Source organism: Phyllopteryx taeniolatus, chromosome 5 (genome assembly GCF_024500385.1).
Source record: "Phyllopteryx taeniolatus isolate TA_2022b chromosome 5, UOR_Ptae_1.2, whole genome shotgun sequence".
Classification (NCBI taxonomy): domain Eukaryota; kingdom Metazoa; phylum Chordata; class Actinopteri; order Syngnathiformes; family Syngnathidae; genus Phyllopteryx; species Phyllopteryx taeniolatus.
Window position 1 is genome coordinate 27444782 of NC_084506.1, and position 14024 is coordinate 27458805.

A 14024-nucleotide genomic window follows, 5' to 3' on the forward strand; every position below is an offset into this window, starting at 1 on the left:
TGGCCAGTTATTAGTGCTTAGGCCCCTCCACATGATGCTATTGTTGTTTGTGAATGGCCGAATGCCCCTTCTACAGTAGATGGATGGGTCATCATGGTCTGCAAGTCCTGACTTAACGCCCTCTTACAGCCTACTGTAACAAACCAAAGAATTCAGAAGAACTTGAAGGGCGAATATGACAAGTTATGACTTCCATTCCACAAGGGTTTATGGTTAAATCAGTGGACGTGATTCCTGGGTAGCTCGAGAAGCTGGTAGCGAATTCTCGTGCCCATAAATAAAACCACGTTCAACGCTAACTTTCCTATCATATCATCCATCCATTTTCTGTACCGCTGATCCTCTCTAAGGTCGCGGGCGTGCTGGAGCCTATCCCAGCTATCTTCGGGCGAGAGGCGGGGTAGACCCTGAACTGGTCGCTAGTCAATCGCAGCGCACATAAAAAAAACAACAACAACCATTCGCACTCACATTCACAACTCTGGGCAATTTAGAGCCTTCAATTAACCTACCACGCATGTTTTTGGGACGTGGGAGGAAACCGGAGTACACGGAGAAAATCCACGCAGGCACGGGGAGAACATGCAAACTCCACACAGGCGAGGCTGAGATTTGAACCCCGGTCCTCAGAACTGTGAGGCAGATGTGCTAATCAGTCATCCACTGTTCCACCCCTCTCATATCAATTTCTTGTAAAAACCCATGCATTAAAGAACTAACACCCGAAAAAGAGGATTAAATTACAATGAAGAAATTATTCGTTGTAAATTTTAATTGATCATACTGAGTTTCTAAAATCTATATATTGTAAAGGCCCCATTTCTACCCATCTCATCAGATAGTGCAGATGTACCTAATGTTGTGTGGGTCTTGCTTTTACTTGCTTTTTTTTTTTTTTTTTAACTTGCTTTTACTTTAAAAAAAAAAACAAAACAATGAAACACCAATTGATAACTTCATGTGGTTATCAATCTTGTTGTCTGTTGTCACTGTAAATGCAATATATAAAATATTGTTTCTGTCTTGGGGAGAAACAACATTTCCGAATTGTATCTTTAACTAAAATATTTTACATGGTTCTTCTGAAAAATAATACTTCTGTCCACATTTATATCAAAATTATTTATATCCCTGATGATTTGGAGGACTGACTCCAATGAAAACAATGAAAAAATGGATGGCTGGGTAAACTTTCCACTATTCTTAAAGATCCTGGTAACTTCTGTCACAGTCCAGTCTACAGAAACCTACTGAGAGAGTTTGATATACATGTAATGAGAAAAAGTATGAATAATCTTTTTTTAAATGTACAAATACAGTATATTAAAATTGTACCTCTTAACACAACACCTTAGTCTTTGCCACTTTGGTCATTCCCAACTAAAAGAAACTAATTCATCAAATTAAAATGAACTGTAACAAACAATCTGACAACTTTATGGATATTTTTTTAAAATGTGCATTTAAATTAAGACATAAGCGTGTTGTGGCTAACATATTGCTTTAAGAATCAAGAATATCGTGAAATGTTTCTCCCATGTGTATCGCAATTAAGTGTGACATACATGCAGGGCCAAAGTAGAGTAATGAACAAAAGAGACAGAGTTATGTTCCAGCTGAACTGATGTCTCTGTCTTGTAAAGTTTTGGCTCTGTCTGAAATATTGTGTTATGAATGTGAGATTGTTTTCCCCCTTTCCGTACCTCTCAAGCGCTAATAGAGATCCTTCTTCCCCAGACACTGCTTTGATGTCTTCCTGTGGGACATGCTTGTGCCACACAGGATCCTCTGGTAAGTCTTAGAACCAGGCTGTAACAACACTACTAATTACACAACTACAAAAAACCTCGGCCTTGCACTCAATTTACCTGCCTCTTTGCTAACTCGTCTTAGAATTCAACTTTTGTCGCAGTTTTCACTCAAATTTGTGAAAGTGGAATGCAAACACCAGAACAAGAGTTCTCAAACCAGAGAGAGAAGCCGGGTGCGGAGTACTGTAAGTGGAATGGCTGGCGGTAACATGAGAGTGAGCTGGCAAGGTGAGAGGATGCTGCAGCAGCAAGAAGGCTGCCTTGCGGTCAGCAGGGGGAAGAAGACATCGGGCCTCAGGGAAAAGCTCTTAACTTCTGTCAGGCACCAATAACCACGCCATTTTTCACCTCCCCGTTTTTAACAGAGAAAATCATCCTGCTCTCAAGTCATATGAACTCTACTCGCACACCATCATGAGTCAATTCCAGCCTCGACATCAACGATTCCGCTCTCAAAAAGTAATTTCTACTTGTTATTTAATATCATTTTACATGATCCACACACACACACACACACACACACACAGACTTTTTTTTATGTTTGTTTGGATTTACAGTATACTGTAATAGAAGTATCAGTAATACCGTAGAACGTTTATTATTGTGGTACAGAGTGGTTAATCTTATGTTTTGATTATTTATTACTATATTAGAAACAACTTTCAGTATGATACCATCTAGGGTTATATTGTTGCAAAATAGAACCACAATAATACACTAATACACACAAACTAGATGTAAAAATGTACTGTATTCAATGCATTGAGAAAATGAAGAATTGTAGTTTTGCAGTTGTGTGCTCACTGAAATGCCAATATTAGTCAATTAGAACTAAGCGTTATAATCTTAAATGTCAAATTTGTGATCCAGCTCTTGTATTGGATCTTGTGCAGATGTACCTAATTTTGTGGCCGCCAAGTGCAGTTAGCAATTAAAATGGTGCAACATCACACACTTTCATGATGAAAGCATGCATTTGGCCCTGACAAAATTTTACTTTTTACGTACTGTATATACACTTACAGTATTACATTTCAGGGCAAGAAAAATATTACTGCTCTGTGCTGACATACTTTATTTTCTAAATGTTAATTTCAAATCTGTTTTGCTTGAAAAGTGGCCATAGTGAGCCACTGTGGTCAGACTGCAGCTAGGTGGTGCTATTGAAAGCCATGCCTCTGAGCAGTAACACCAATAAGTGCATCAGAGCTCACAAAAATGTTTTAAAAAAACATCAACCGCCCAAACCATCATAAAAAAAAAAAAAAACTCAACTGAACAGTATTCTTCGACATTGATGTGCACAATGTGTGATAGTCTGCAATCGTCCCTCCTTAAGTAGTAGCAATGACTATTGTGCTCTCACACACTGCAAGTCTTCACCCAAAAGGCTCTGACAAAAGGCTCACTATGTAACAAGAGTATGTTGCCATACATCGCAACGGTTAACCCTTTCAACTGTCACCGAGATTTCACTAGGCCTCCCTCGCGACATGTCCTGTCAGACTGAAATCATAAATACAATCATTTCCCCAACATTGTCTCTTTACTCTGTCAAATTTTTTCAAATATGACTGTGCCTCTTCATTTCCGAAGCATGAATAAGTGAGAGGACATTAATATGTCTCTTTCATTACACTGCGGCATGTGGTATTGCTTGCCAAGACATGCATTTGCAGGGTTCGGGCCACTGATGTCCGATTTGCATGGCTATGTCACCACATCCTTATCGAAATAATTTGCATACATCTAAAAAAAAAAAAAACAATCCTTCACTTCTAATATAACTCTAGCAAGCATGGCAGTCAATTTCATTTTACAGTGTTGCATCGTTTTAATATTACATTAAACACCCCTCTTAAATTTGTTCTGAGGATAAGCAATTAAAGATTAACAGCCTGAATGTGACTTAGCCTGATTGTCAGCACGGATGTAAATAAAGATTGCCTTGTATAATCAATGTAAATACCGGCTAACGTTGACATTAGCTTGCTAGTTTTGCCAACACCAGCTTGAACAACATTTAGAGTCATTAAAACTAGTTGAACATCAGTGAATTATCTTCCCAGAAAATGAACGGTCAAACTGTATCGGTTAAAACATATTGAGTAACATCAACAAAAAGGTACGTTTGAAAGTTGCTAAATGCTGCACCAAAGAGTCCTCGGCTCCAGCTCACCCGCAACCTTAATGAAGACAAGCACTTTAGAAAATGAATAGATGGATGTTAACATTGCTAACGTTAAAAAAAAGAAGTTAACCTGTATTAATATTAAGACAAAAACACAATAAAGCCCTACGTGTTAACCTAATTCATACTGTACTGTGTCTTGCATTGCAATATCAGGTGCATGAAAGGGCTACTAGGGGACAGGGCAGTAGAAGAGGTGGGGGGTCATTAGAAGGGCAACATCGTTGTGCTATCTGCCCCTTTGTGCGAGGAAGAAAAGGAGGCTCATGAACAAAGTCCTATAAATCGCAGCCGTGCCAATTGTGTACATCTTTGAGGCAAACAGTCAGAAACACTCAAATTTCACGACCCCAGAGGCATGAGACTTTATTTGCTCCACTCTGTCTTCTGTGCTTGTGGTCAAATTTGTCCAACTTATTTTGAGAGTCCTTTGACAAACACACTGTTTGTTCCTTCTATTGAAGCTTGCCAGACAAGATTAAAAAGGAAGCTCATCAGTCTCCTTGGCTGTTGTCTGATAAAACTTTTTATTTGAAGGGTGTCCTATCTGCTGTGTCTCTGGTGTCTTCCTCCAGTGCACAACCTGATTTGAAATATAGCCTTACATAATAAGGGAGAAATATAGAGTGGTGCTGCACCCGAGAGCCGGTGTCACCTTAATCAATCATTTTTAAATGCGGGCGGGCGAGCTTACTTCGCTCACTTCACATCCTTCCTTTCTCTTCTAAACAAAGTGACAGCGGCATAATTCATTTTTACTCCAAATTAAAACTTGTCCTTGTGTCTTTCTGGTTCAGACACAAGGCAGTGTTGTGAGTGCATGTGCGTGTGTGTGTGTGTGCGCGCGTGTGTGTGTGTGTGTAGGGTTGGGCATCGAGAATCGAGAACCGATTGTAACTAACCTTTCCGGTTCTCCCGGAATCTTTCAAATTTAAAAATTTCAGTTCGCAGTATCGATGCCTACAGTCCGCCAACCCCGAAGAAGAAAGTGGCGAAAACCGTGTGAAGTTACTTTTCATGCCAAAATGCTGAGTTCCGGTGCATACCCTTCAAAATAAAAGGCTACAAGCTTAAAACAGGAAGTCAAGTTAAACCTTCCACATATAAATCATTTGAAGTGATAAAACAGTCCCAATTTTATTTTAACTATTTTAACAATTTTATATTTAACTTTTCGTGAAAACATTAATTGATGAATATTAAGTCAATTGTGTTAGTTCCACACACATTGCCTTTTAGTTCACAGTTTTGATTTTGATACTGATTATAAATAACCTAATCATTTTAGTCTATGCTGCAGACTGCTAAGAAAATGGATGTTTAGAATTTGGACACCCTTAATTTAAACCATGTAAACTTTTTTTGACCCAGCCCCCTAAAAGAATCAGAATCGAGAATAGTTTGGAACCAGAATCAGGACCGGAATTGCTCAAATTCAAATGATGCCCAACCCCATGTGTGTGTGTGTGTTTGTGTGTCTAAAGTAGGGTACACACATTGACAGTTAGGTTGAATTTGAGCATTTTCCCTCCTTTCTGAAGTCAGCAAAGGCCATATTGTCAAATTTCTCTGAAATATTTTCCTGAGCAATTATCCCCTAGTGTGGGACGTGTTAAAAGTGACTTTCTCTCCACAATCTGCTCATGGCCGACAATTGAAGATGTAAAACCTGATCTATATTTACGATCACAAATGCTTGTGTGTGTCGAAACCAAGGTCGGCCGAACCACGGAGTTCATGATTTTGACATGAAATCAAACGATAGCCAGTTAGGAAGCGAGCCAAACTTCGCTCTGTTATCGGACACAAATAGAGGAGCAACTGGTTGTGTTGGTCAAAATGGTTATTATACCCATTAGAAAAGCTTTTTTCAAGTTGTTCGCTCAATTAATAAGTAATAAATATCCATGACTAGAAGCACAATATTGCAACTACCCAAATCTCTAGGAGGCTTTAGCATTGCCCAATCTTTTACACTAGTATTAGTCTTGCAATAGTCATAAATTTTTACACTTGATTAATAGCACAAAAGACAAATTTTACCCTTCATGGAAAGAATCGTTAGTCGAAATTCCCTACACGATCTGGTCTGCTCTCAACTCCCGTTGAGTACGTCCAACTATTCCACCAACCCCGTGGTAACTAACACTGTCAAAATCTGGATTCAGATTAAAAAAGCCTAGGTGTTGACATGGTCTCAGACCTTTCTCCTATTGTAAACAACATTTATTTTTACCCTCATGCACTGCTTTGACCTTCCAGACCTAGTTTTGAAAAAGGCATAACCATACTTAAGGACCTCTACGATCAAATAACTTTTATGTTTTTACCTGAGCTCTCAAGGAAATTTGATCGACCTAACTCACTTATTTTGATTTTTTCAGATGGCACTTTATTCGGAGTCAAAATCCGAAATTCCGCAGTCATCTTCTGGAAACTTCAATCGAATTGTTACTCGCTCTGGATCCTGGAAAAATGAATCGATGAATGAATGAATGAATCAATCAATCAAGCAATACGTGGCTGACGGTCGGCCACTCATGAAAACTAATTGCCAAACCCAACACAGTGCGTGACAGTTCACTCTGGTTCAGCTGCATCAATTGGTGTGCAGAGGGCCGAAGCTATCTCACTGATGACTCACGAATGACTCACTGAAGTCACTGAAAAGAAGAGGGTTTGTCACCGCAATGTAGTTACCCAACAAATTAGATAATGTTAACCTAGTTTCTTCTACAACTAATATTTCCTCTTTTTTACATTTTCCTACAGTCTGAATTCCCTGTGACACTGTGCTGCCTCTCACAGGTCATTCTACGTACTACGACAATCTGGTTTGGAGGAGGAGTGTCGGTTGACATATTTTTATGTGTGGTGTACTGTGTTGGTCATTTTGGTACACCTCACATACACACTATAAAATCAGTAAGAAAAAAAAATCCCTCAAAATGTCCTCCTCGTGTGTGGGGTGTCATGCAAAAATCTGGTAAAATGTTAAATTGTTATGTGTGTGTCACACTTAATTAATAGTGCTTTTGATATTCCCTCAAGTTCCAGGTCAACTTGGATGCAACAGGCAAGGAGTGCAAGGGTCACACGGTCGAATTGCACCGGGGGGAAAAGGTCAAGGCAATTTGGAACAGCTTAAGTTAAGCAGAGGGAAAGAAACTTGGCTTGCTTGCTTGGCAGTCAGAGCTTCCCACTGGCTCTCTGACAAAAAGTAGGCCCTCGCCGCAGCGCAGCTCCTAAAGTATACCATAAAATAGTCTTGTTGGTGTGCTATACAAGCTGCTGTGGAAACATAAAAAACAGCTGACAGGCCAATGATTTATAGACCCTCTCTTCTGGTGCTCGTTTTCTTCCTCTGCACCAGTCCATCATGGGATATGCAATGAGTACAATAACAGTCTGATGGGAGCATATACTGAAGAGCTGTATTAAAATAATTTAAAAAAAAATACAAAACAAACCAGCATTTACAAAAAATAATGTTCAAGTTTAATTGACAGAGTCAGACAGGTATTTATATAACTATATGTTCAATATTGTGATTAAGAATCTTGTATATTATAAAGAGCAGTGGTGTCAAACATACAGCCAGTGGGCCAAAACCGGCCCGCAGGAGGTAAATTCCGGTCCGCAGGATTAATTTGATAGTGAAAAAATACAAAAGACATTGTGGTGATGGGAAATAAAGATGATTTTGAGAGTTATTATGCTCCTGAAAAAATCGAATGGTAATAATTCATAAATTGATTTTAAAGTATAATACGGTATTTTTCAGTTTCACATACTTGTGACTTAGGACATTTGGACTTACTGCGCATAGTATGCAGTTGTAGCTCGGAGCCCTCCACCTGCCGTTGAAGGAGGCGTGTATTAGCCTACACTGTAAAAATGACAGTATTTTACTGGCAGCAGTGATCCTGTAAAATACAGTAAATTAATCCAGCATAATACTGTAAATTAATATTCAGTAAAATACTGTATTTTACAAGATCACTGCTGCCAGTAGAATACTGTAATGTTTAGTGATCCAGTAATGTACTGTAATTTTTTTTAAAATAAATGAATATTTAGAGTATGTTGACTGTATTTTTATCATTAATAATTATTTCATCACCATTGCTATTGAAAATAATTACATTTTTATATCATATTATTACAAACCCAATTCCAATGAAGTTGGGACATTGTGTTAAACAAATAAAAACAGAATACAGTGATTTGCAAATTATGTTCAACCTCTATTTAATTGACTACACTACAAAGACAAGATATTTCATGTTCAAACTGATAAACTTTATTGTTTTAGCAAATAATCATTAACCTTTAATTTTATGGCTGCAACACGTTCCAAAAAAGCTGGGACAGGGTCATGTTTACTACTGTGTTACATCACCTTCTCTTTTAACAACATTCAGTAAACATTTGGGAACTGAGGACACTAATTGTTGAAGCTTTGTAGGTGGAATTATTTTTCATTTTTGTTTGATGTAGAGCTTCAGCTGTTCAACAGTCCGGGGTCTCTGTTGTCGTATTTTACACCTCATAATGCGGCACACATTTTCAATGGGATACAGGTCTGGACTGCAGGCAGGCCAGTCTAGTACCCGCACCCTTTTCCTACGAAGCCACGGTGTTGTAACATGTACAGAAAGTGGTTTGGCATTGTCTTGCTGAAATAAGCAGGGGCATCCATGAAAAAGACATTGCTTGGATGGCAGCATATGTTTCTCCAAAACCTGTCTGTACCTTTCAGCATTAATGGTGCCTTCACAGATGTGTAAGTTACACATGCCATTGGCACTAACACAGCCTCATACCATCACAGATGCTGGCTTTTGAACTTTGCGTCCATAACAGTCCGGGTGGTTCTTTTCCTCTTTGGCCCAGAGGACACGACGGCCACAATTTCCAAAAACAATTTGAAATGTGGAGTCGTCGGACCACAGAACACTTTTCCACCTTGCATCAGTCCATCTTAGATGAGCTTGGGCCCAGAGAAGCCGGCGGCGTTTCTGGGTGTTGTTGATAAATGGCTTTTGCTTTGCATAGTGGAGTTTCAAGTTGCACTTACGGATGTAGCGCTGAATTGTATTTACTGACATTGGTTTTCTGAAGTGTTCCTAAGCCCATGTGTATATATCCTTTACACATTGATGTCGATTTTTGATGCAGTGCCGCCTGAGGGATCGAAAGTCACGGGCATGTTGGTTTTCGGCCTTGCCGCTTACATGCAGTGATTTATCCAGATTCTCTGAACCTTTTGATGATATTATGGACCGTAGATGATGAAATCCCTAAATTCCTTGCAATTGTACGTTGAGGAACATTGTCCTAAAACTGTCAGAATATTTTCTCACACACTTGTTCACAAAGAGGTGACCCCTCGCCCCATCTTTGCTTGTGAATGACAGCAATTCAGGGAAGCTCCGTTTATACCCAATCATGGCACCCACCTGTTCCCAATTAGCCTGTTCACTTGTGGGATGTTCCAAACAGGTGTTTGATGAGCATTCCTCAACTTTCTCAGTCTTTTTTGCCACCTGTCCCAGCTTTTTTGGAACGTGCCGCAGTCGTAAAATTCAAAGTTAATGATTATTTGCTAAAAACAATAAAGTTTATCAGTTTGAACATTAAATATCTTGTCTTTGTAGTGTATTCAATTAAATATAGGTTGAACATGATTTGCAAATCATTGTATTCTGTTTTTATTTGTTTAACACAACGTCCCAACTTCATTGGCATTGGGGTTGTACATTTGCCAGCCAAAAGTGATGTCTCATGCATCCAAATTTTGGGGGTTGATCATTTTCTATGTACGACAAGGGATGTTTGATACTACTTTTTTTCCAGACGATACCAGTATGAGTATTCACTCGAGTGCTCACTGATACCGATCCCAAGTACTGATACCACTATTACTTTTGATACATAAAATTTTAACAAAGACAGATGATTGTGAACAACTACATGAAGTAATTCATTGTGTGAGCCAGGTTAAAAAAATGGTGAAGTAGCAGGAGAAATATGGATACAAAAACACTGAAGCCCTTCACAAAATGCTTACGATCTGCCGAATGGTTATTCATGTCTATGTGTACTGGACTGGTCAACCCCAGTGCAACAGTTGCAGGCTTTTAAGATTTTTAAGAAACTCTGTATTGGTTTTTATGGCAACTGCCACTCCCAACTCTGTATGAAAGCTACAGTAGTAGCTGTTGCTGCCCATATTTTATTCTCATTGAAAATCACATTCAATTCTTACCTGATCAAACGGGTGTTGGGCAAGATGGTCAGTTGCACGTTATATACTGTAGCTGGTATGGGGCATGTGGTAGCAAGGGCAACCTTTATAAAAAGGACAGATAATATATGGGCTAATAACAGGAATGTTGAATGATTATAACATACCGCCACAGAAACAGGGAAAAAATATTTTCTCACTAGTTTAGGTAACGCATGTACGTGACATGACCTATTCAGAATCAGAATCATCTTTATTTGCCAAGTATGTCAAAAACACACAAGGAATTTGTCTCCGGTAGTTGGAGCCGCTCTCGTACGTCAACAGACAATCAATTGACACAGAATACTTTTGAGACATAAAAAATAATAATAATAATAATAATAATAATAATAAACAGTTACTGAGCAATAGAATGTTGCCAGTAATGTGGTAATGCCGGTACAATATATATATATTTTTTGGGACAATAGTGCAAAAAGATGCAGAGTCCTCTAGCGATTAGAGCAGTTTGAAATGACTAATAGAACAATAGTCCGGTGGAATGACCATTGTGCAAAGGGCGCCAAGACTTCAAGAAATGTATGTAGTTTAAAGTGACTAGAAGTGCGATAATCTGGGACAATGTCGATTGTGCAAATGTTGCAGATGGTACTCAGGCACATGAGTGGCCAGTATTGGTCAACAACAGATATGCAAATAGTGCAGCATGGTGAGACTACTACAGTGAGTGCACGAGTAATGAACAGAAATGTCACAACAAACTCAAGACAAAAAATTGGCAGCATGTTGCAATGGAATTGTAAATTAAGTGTTTAAGAAGTTAATGGCAAGTTGGAAGAAGCTGTTGGAATGTCTGCTTGTTTTAGTTTGCATTGTTTGGTAGCGCCTACCTGAGGGAAGGAGCTGGAAGAGGTGCTGACCGGGATGTGGAGGTGTCCAAGAGAATTTTGCACGCTCTTGTCTTAGTTCTGGCAGCGTGCAAGTCCTCAAGGGTGGGAAGGGGGTACCGACAATCTTTTCAGCAGTTTTGATTGTCCGTTGCAGTCGGAGTTTGTCCTTTGTGTAGCAGCACCAAACCTGACTGTGATGGAAGAACATAGGATTGATTCGATGACAGCTGTGTATACCTGCCTCAACAGCTCCTGTGACAGGCCGTGTTTCCTAAGAAGCTGCAGGAAGTACATCCTTTGCTGGGCCTTTTTGAGGATAACCAAATGTAAATTAAATTAAAAACATGGCCAAAACATGCCAGCGTCCTCCGTTTACAGTTCAATAGATGGTTTTAAAAAAAATCTAATTGGATGTTTTATTTCTTTGACTATTATTTCAGAATAGTACAAGGAGTAACGATTCAATTCTGAAGTTATTCATTACAGTCAATACAAATAGCGAATTGTGTTTTAGAGGGCGAGACCAAGGTACTATGGGGTGCTATTTTCCCTATTAAAAAAATGTGGGGGAGGCTGGAACAGATAATGGCATTTGTATTCATTTCAATGGGGTAAGATGATTTTAGATAATATTGTTCTGAGTCACAAACGCGGTCACGTATCTCGAGGCAACACTGTATCAATGAATTTGACTGTTTTATCAAAATAATAATAAATAATAAAGCACATTATTATCTCTAAAATAAGATGCCAACAGTACAGTTATTTGCAGCTCTGGACAGAAAAAAATTGCTTTAGTGGTAGAATATTATGTTTGATTAATCACACATCTCAGAGAAGCCCAGTAAGTCACCTGAAATGTGGCCATAAAAACGTGATAGAAATGTCCCAAACCTGAAGAGCAATATAAAGCAAAGTAGTTGCCCTTCTAGAAAAGCTGCAGTATTTATGTTTTTTTCCCTCTATGTGGTGTAAATTCATAAAGACGGTGAAAGAGTTCTCAAGAGGGCAGAAGCATGTCACAGTCCACCGCGTGTGCGTCTCGTGATCACATGATGCAGCATGCTGCTTTGAACCGTAGCGACAAGCCGTACAAGGGCGTGCTGGTCGCCACGGCGACGCCTGACGGCAGTCGTTTACGACACCTTCTCTCATAAAGCAGAAGTCTCCTGTCAAACTGCTGTCAATCTCGACTTTTAGTGGAGAACCCCTGCGTGTGCTCGGCACTTCACTTAAGTTGGTATGATTTCACACGCGTTTGAAATGAGTTTCTGCTCCGTTGCACGTTTTTGAAGCATTCATATCCACTCTGAAGAGTTTCGTTACAAGTGCAGCCGTACCCTGTAGGTGGCATTAATCGCAACCACTTCACCTCCTAATTTAAACCATGCGCGAGCGAAAAGAAGAGTTCAGTGACGTGACGTTAACAAGAAGGTGCCATTACCCTGTAAAAGTGCACCGGCTCGTTCAGCGTGGTTTACTTGTAAGGCCTTGAGTGTGTTCCTCGTTCTATTGACAACCTCTCCCTCTTTTTCTTTTTTTTTCTCTTTTTTTTCCTCTTTAGTTTGCATGAGTGGAGCGCTCACTAGCGCTGCCAGTGGACAATCAAACCCGCACACCCACCTCCACACACGCTCGCATTTGTCATATTGTTACTTCTACTCCAAATTACATCGCCGAGGCTTGGTGGAGCGGAGCAAAAAAAACCAAAAAACAAAAAAAATAATAAACACAAGGAAGAGAACATAGTTTGAAGTGCACGCCGCAGCTAGGCAGCGAACCACCACATCCAACATGGAGTCCCCGCCTGATCCAGCGAGCGACCCGGGCAACAGCGCCTCGGAGCCGGCTACCCCGGTCAGGGAAACCCCGGTAAGCCTGGAGACGCTCCGGAAAGCAGACCATCCGGCCCCGGTTCGAAGGCAGACCTGCTCGAGCACCAATAGAGGTGAGTGAGGCTGTGGAGAAATGCGGCGAGCGAGAAACTTCCAAATGAATTAAATAGCTCCGGTGAAATAACTGCACTGGATCAGCATGGGGCTGCGTTCATTTGGGTGGGCGCAGCGGTTTATGATTTCTTTGTAACGTCTCGTTGCGTCTTATCTGGCGTTCAGTCCACAATGGCAGCTCAAATCACATCATATATGTTATGATCAGTCACATATGTTCAACCAATTACATTTGCATTTTTTTGTTTGTTGTTTTTAAAAAAAAAAAAATTTATGGCCAGCAAATGCGACCCAGGCAGGGTGTCAAAAGTTTACAAACTGCGGACCGCTTTATCGATCGATCTTCGCGTGGACTTGTGTCGTGATCCAGCACTCAAGCGTGTGATTGAAATGACATCTCCAATATATGGTATTACTGTGGGTTAAAAAAAAAAAAAAAAAAAAAAAAAAAGCGTCCGGCAGCTGGATTTGGTTGTCTTGAACGCACCGCGCCTTTCGCGTGGAAAAGCTCTTGTACTGGGCCTTCCATTGAAAGAAGTGTGTGTGCATCTCCTTTGGATTTATCCGTGTTGTACAGTACAGTATACAGTTTAACCACACCCCCTCTGTATTCCTCGCCTTGTTCAAGTTAAGAAAGAAAAAATAAATAAATATATATATATATATATATATTTAAAAAAACTTATGCCCCCTGACAAAGCTCAGTTTGTCAGTCAACGTGACACAAAAAGGACAAGATGAAGTGCTGCACACTGACAATGAAGTCACTGCGCTGTTTTGTGTACATGTGCGCGCGCCCTGGTCTTCCTGCCGTGTATATTTAGAGTGTGATATGGGGAATGTGGAATGTGAGCTGGTTATGTAACAGGTTTTAGCCATAAACACAGGCGCGCGAGCCGAGGGTTAGAAATCATCGCATAATCGTCAGTT

General features: G+C 39.9%; 1 long non-coding RNA gene across 1 annotated transcript in view; it reads right to left on the reverse strand.

The window, feature by feature from the left end:
- LOC133478395 (uncharacterized) overlaps nt 1-12807 on the reverse strand; it is a 51416-nt gene extending 38609 nt beyond the window's left edge. Inside the window, exons 1-3 of the long non-coding RNA XR_009788665.1 lie at nt 12590-12807; nt 11146-11336; nt 10274-10356 (exon numbers count right to left, since the gene is read on the reverse strand). This is a non-coding gene — a long non-coding RNA (uncharacterized LOC133478395). The remainder of the gene's footprint in view (nt 1-10273; nt 10357-11145; nt 11337-12589) is intronic.
- Between the last annotated feature and the right edge of the window lie 1217 nt (nt 12808-14024).